Below are 6,133 nucleotides of genomic sequence, written 5' to 3'. Positions count from 1 at the left end.
AATTGAAAAATGCAATTTCCATGATTTTTGTAGGTCACTGTATAATTCCAAAAATTATGAAATTTGTTTTAGTACACTAATTTGTCATGAGGAAGCTTACATAAAATTTTTAGGTTATTTGGAACAAGTTCATTTTTGGGCTTAATTCCAAATTAATTCAAAAATAAATAAAGACAAACCCTAAGTGTTCGATTAGTGTTGGATCTTGTTTTGGTCATGTTTTGTGACTAGTAGGATTTCAAGATCCATTTGGTCAAGTCACATGTGTGGTTCTTAATGGTAGGATTGCAAGTTGGTTTTGTTGGCTTGCAACTGTACCGTGAAATAAAATCATTTGCGGGGTGTTTTTATATTTCATGTACCATGAAAGCATCATGTTTACATTATCGTCATGTTAAAGCATATGTTATCGTTTCGTGTAGAACCCGAGAGTGAAACGATTCTAGTTGAACAAGTTCTGGAAGAATCCCCGGTTGTCATGGGATTCGATAATCATGGTACTGATCCGGAACCTGAGATCATCAACGAAGGCAAGCCCCGGTTTATGCATTAAGCCATTACCTTGTTACTTTGAAAAGTTTATCATCTATGTTACTTATTGCATTAAGTTGATCAATTCAAATATTACCTACTTGATGCATTGCCTACCTTGTTACTTGTTTATCATCCTTGAAGATGTTTTTATTTACAAAGGCGTAGAATGCTTAGTATGCTTTATGATAGGCTTTCAAAGCAAAAGTTTTGATACAATCAAAGATGGCATACTGGCCAAAGAAAGAAAGAAGGTAGAATGAACTAGAGACTAGTCTGGTGACTTATCTTGAATGTTGGGTAATGTTGCCGGCTATGTCACTTAAAGGCCACTCATTGTGGATCTTCTGAACGAGACACTTTGTAGTACTGGTCACATACTCCGGTAAGCCTACTTCGGCTAATCCGATGCTAAGACGAATGCCCACGCACTAGGAGTGGAGAGATGGCGGGAGTAGCGTGTACCCTCGTGGCTGGAATGTGGCCGGATTTGAGGTGTGCTGTGCTCTCGGGTGGCGTGGAGACGGCTTAGTATAGGAGGATCCGGTAGCGAGGTTGATATATGCAAGATTAAGTTCTACATATGTCGTGTGATAAGGAATCCCCAGCTGGGACTTGAATCAATTCGAATTGCCGGTGCTCTGTGGATATGGAGACTCGATTCATTACAGAAGCAATGCAGGACTGGTGAATTACTAAAATATGAGAAAAGAATGGAATGAGAAGGAATGGAATATGGTAATTGTACATTTAGTTGAGATAATGAACTAAAAGAACTTAGGGGAAAAACTTGAAAATAGAATGAAGAATAGTAAGCTTTTGGCAAAGAACTTTTGAATCTTGCTACATCCTTACCTTGCCCCAAACCCCTGCATCTCTAAAGTCTTACACCCCGTTTCGTCGGGTTAGTCTTGTTGAGTACCTTTGTACTCAAGGTTTATTAACCTTTGTTGCAGGTGAGTCGCATGCGTAGGCTTGTTTTGGTCCCTGCTGCATGACTGTGTTTGAAGTCAATGACGATGAGGATGATGAATGGCCTTTGGACAAGGCACTAGTTTGTATGATAAATAATGTTAATGTAATATTATCCCGCTACTATATTTGTATAACACTTATGGTATTGTAAGTTTGAAAACAACTGGTTTGTAACCTATGTTACCTTAAGACTTCCGCTATCTTTTACTCTAATGTATATATTTGAATAAACTGTTGTAATCTGCAATGACTGTGATTGGGATCCTGTTTGAAAAGAGAATCGTGGATGATTCGGGTTTCTCGAGGACACCCGACAGACCTGTTGAGTTGTTGGGAACTCATGAACGCTATTCGAAGTCTGTTAAGACAACGATAGGTGCACGTGGGCCCGATTTCTTAGGAGGTTCTGCCACATGCCCTCGCTTGTGCGGTCATATCCCCGCGCTGCCGTGCCTCGTCGGGTCATGGCGGGGCCACCTCTGCCGAGGCTGCTCCCCGCGATGTGGCGGTGGCAGTGCACCGCTGTCCCTTCCCCTTTCTTAATCACCAACCCGAGGCTTCCTAGTCCAATTCCTTGCACCGGTGGGTAGCTTAGCAAGTTAGCTAGGTGTCGCATTCTCATCGAGCCCAACCGTGGTCTTTCAATGGTCAATTTCGGTTTCTCCTCGCCGTCGGTCATGTGCGCCGCCGTGACCAGAGGGTTGGGGGTAAGGCCTGTAGGAGTGGTAACAGTTCAATTGGTCGTAACCCTGAACTCACCATGACTCCCTCTATCCGGTGCTTGCACTATTTTGGCCAAGGAACTCGTCGGTGACGTGGTGACGCGTCGGTGTCTGGCTCGGGGCGTCGCCGCCGTGTCCGGGCACGCATGGGTATATCACCTCGGCACTCCTCCGCCTCAACCATCACCGCAGCACGAATTCCAGTGAGCTACTGGTGCTTACCCACTATCTCTACCACCCCAATAGAACCTTAGGCTGCCGGAACAGTCACGCCACCTCCGTGGATAGCCGCTCGCCGCTGCAGCCCGCGATAGTGCGCTTTCGAGTCCCTAACTGCCGCCCATCGTTTCGCGTTTAGCTGTAGATGGCAACCGACCCGCCAAATGGGTCCGCGCAGGCCTCTGGTGGCCGGTGTGGATGCCCAATGCCACTGCTCACCGCACCGCCGTGCACGGGGTGGCTGGGGGTGCGCGCGGGGAATCTGGAAAAATCCAGGGGTTAAGTGAATTCACCAGAGAAAGAAAGAAATAGTATTAGGACCTAGTTGTGGTTCGGGAGAAGTCCGATGGCTTATTTGCTAAAGTAACAGCGCGGGCTCCCCGTCGTGGGTCGTCTCGCGCGTGGGCCGCGCTCCGCGCTGGGCCGCCGGGCTGCTGGGCCGAATGGTGGCAACCGGCCCTTTTCCTTTTCTAAGCATTTTCTAATTTAGTTTCTAAGGTAAACTTATAAATAAAAAATAAATTTGTGTATTTGACCAAAAATTATGAAACCAATTTTGTTACGTTCCTAAAATCATGATCTACCTGCTAGTATATTTTGTTCACATAGTTTTATAATATTTTCAGAAGTGATCTAATTAATTTGAAATATTTAATATTGTTAAGATATAAACTTGAAGAAATTTTTGTGATAAATTGGTGATAGTGTTCGCTCTGAAACTTTCACAGTAAATTCCTAACATTATTAGGTCCTCACTGTAATTTTTGTAGCTCCATAATAATTAGTTTGCTAAGGTAGCTAAATGAGCCCTAATTCGAAAATATATGTTTAATCAATAAAATGCTGAAACACCTTGGAATTTTAGAACTTAAATATTTTTCTGGAGACAAAGCCTTACTTGACGATGTGGATACGTAGACTAGTACGTTAGTCATTAAAGCTAGCTCGTTAGCTTGTGGAGCGTAATCGTATTTTAGAGTTGCAATTGCCGTTGATTATTTACGTCTCTGCGTTGCATCCATGTATATCATAATAGGAACAACGATGGATCATGGAGTCGACCGAAGTAGCGGAAAAGATAGTGCCTTGATGATCGTATTACCATGATGGAATGCTAACTTTCGGTTATATCTTGCCCAGGCAAGCCCGGTGCATAACCCCTATTATTCTGCACTTTATTTTATGCTTGTGCATTAAGTTTTAAGGAGTTGAATAAAACCACTTGCATATATATATCCTTATCCTATGAGTTCTACTAGTATGTCAGGATCGTGTAGATTGCTGTGCTATAGGATTCGGTAGAAGTCGAGTGATTACCTGTCACTCGCGAGAGATAGAAAAGATATTATTGTTGTTATTATATTACTATCACTGAAATATATATGGATGATAAGTGGAGACCGGATGGAATGGTACTTTGGATCTGGACTTGGTTGGCATTCGAGCGAGGCTCGGATTGCATGTGTTCCGCCTGTGTCGATTGAAGACCGTCCGTTGCTGTGGATTGTAGTCAGGTCATAGATTTATTATCCTGATCACATACTTGCTTATGGGAGCGGGAAGGCTCATTACGCTCTTGTCGCGAGTTCCGGCTCTTTTTCGGACCGACTGATTGGAGACGGGAAAAGGTGGAGGTCTAAGCACCATACTGAGACCGGGTCTCAAGTGTGGGGGCTTAGAGTCCAAGTTTGGACGGGGACCTGGATCCCATGACAGAAGTGGAATGGGTTGGTCTTGTTTGTGCCTGGGGTACAAACGGGGCGTGTATTTCGGGGTACCTAGCTGGGATACATTGTTCGCGAATCGTCGTTTCTGTGAGACGATACCGACTTGGCTATGGTCTAGCACCGTAGTAAGAACTGGAATATGAAAGATGGTAAAATGGTTCTGATTGCTTACCACCTACTTGAAAGTAGTATAGGTGCTTACATAGAATGGATAGTTAATGAACTAATGATAACTGCTAATAAAATTTAATATAAGGACGCACGTTTAGTAATGCTTCCGCAGATGCAATAACCCACAAGCCAAATAAGCCTTGCATATCCTTGGAGTCTTTTATTTTCCTCCTGTCGGATAAGTCTTGCTGAGTACAATCGAGTACTCAGGGTTTTATTCCCCCTGTTGCAGGTGATCGGAGGATACTTAGAGCTGACTCTTGTGTGTGAAAACCTCCTGGTGGGCTCAGAGAGGATTCTTTTCACGCTACGACCGTAGTGTTTATTTATAACCCTCACTAAAGGTTTTTATAAGAAAAGATATAAAATCTGCTAGCATATCTTGTATAAAAATACCCACTATGTTAATGCTCTATCATGTCATTAAATTAATCTTTGCTTTCTCTGTAACTCTGATATCATAGTTATATTCTGCTGTTATAATCAATTGAGGTAACATCCTGCTACTGTAATAAAAGTGATGTAAGAAATGGCTAAAATGTTGGAAGCTTTATTCTCTCATTTATGATCCTAATGGAAAAATATGGATTTTCGAGTTCTCCCTTAGGGTGTGCTCAATGGAACTACGTAGTTTAGTGTCCTCTCTTGAGTACTCGGTGTCTAATGAAAGACAAGTACTCCTGGGAGACATTGGATTCGGTAGTTCTGCCACATGCCTCGGTCGAGCCGTGCCTCGCCCAGGTGTGTGCCGGCGATGCTCACTCAGCGTGGTCGCGTCATCCTCGGCCAAGTGGTGGCTTGCCCTAACTTGTTCTCACACCTCCAACTTGAGCCTGATTTAGAAACATGATTTGTTCCGTTCGAGAATATGGTAAGATGAGATGATTTCATCCTAGTTTGTCAATAGGACTGTCTCATCTCGTGTCTGATTGAGAATCGAGTTGTTCCAGTTTTTTTTGTTTGGTATACGATAGGTTGGGGAAGATGGGATGGATGACGTTGTCTGCACTATTAGTCACCTTTAGCCATAGGCGTGGGTAACTTGATTTGGGATGAGGACCGGCTGCTAGGCACATGTGTAGACTTAGAGGAGTGCGTGGACTATGTCTACGAAGAGGAAGGAAGCGGAAGACAGTTTAATTGTACGTAAATGTAGTGAAATTATACCGGGGCCCTAATACCAGAGAAGACAAGCTTTAAATAGTGACACACAAGAGAAATTAGCCCGTGTTTAGTTGGGTGAAGTTTGGAAATTTAGCTACTGTAGCACTTTCGTTTTTATTTGGCAATTAGTGTTCAATGATGTACTAATTAGACTCAAAACGTTCGTCTCGCGATTTCCAACCAAACTGTGCAATTAGTTTTTTTTCGTCTACATTTAATGCTCCATGCACGTACCGCAAGATTCGATGTGATGGCTACTGTAACACTTTTTGGGAAAAAATTTTGGAAGTAAACTCGGGCTTAATGAAATTTTTTGGTATGTAATTGGCTCAGTCGGTTGGGGTTTTGAGGTGGTGGGTCTCCCTCTCATGTTTTCTTGCTGTTCGTTTGTGCCTATGGGATTTCGTTGGTAATCCAAGGATTACTAGCGAGTCCTATGTATCATCTTTGTAACATTTGATTACTTTTCCTCTTAATAAAAAATGAGCTGAACACCTGATCGTGAATTTTTTTTGGGTATGACGTAAGAGAAAACTATAATTTCTAATAGCGCCTAGAGAATTTACTCGAGTGTTTTTCTATGTTCTCCAGCACGTGTGGGTGCGTTCAACGTTTATATATAAT

Source organism: Miscanthus floridulus, chromosome 8, assembly GCF_019320115.1.
Source record: "Miscanthus floridulus cultivar M001 chromosome 8, ASM1932011v1, whole genome shotgun sequence".
NCBI lineage: Eukaryota > Viridiplantae > Streptophyta > Magnoliopsida > Poales > Poaceae > Miscanthus > Miscanthus floridulus.
The sequence above is the reverse complement of the archived record's forward strand: the minus strand, read 5'-3'. Positions refer to the sequence as shown.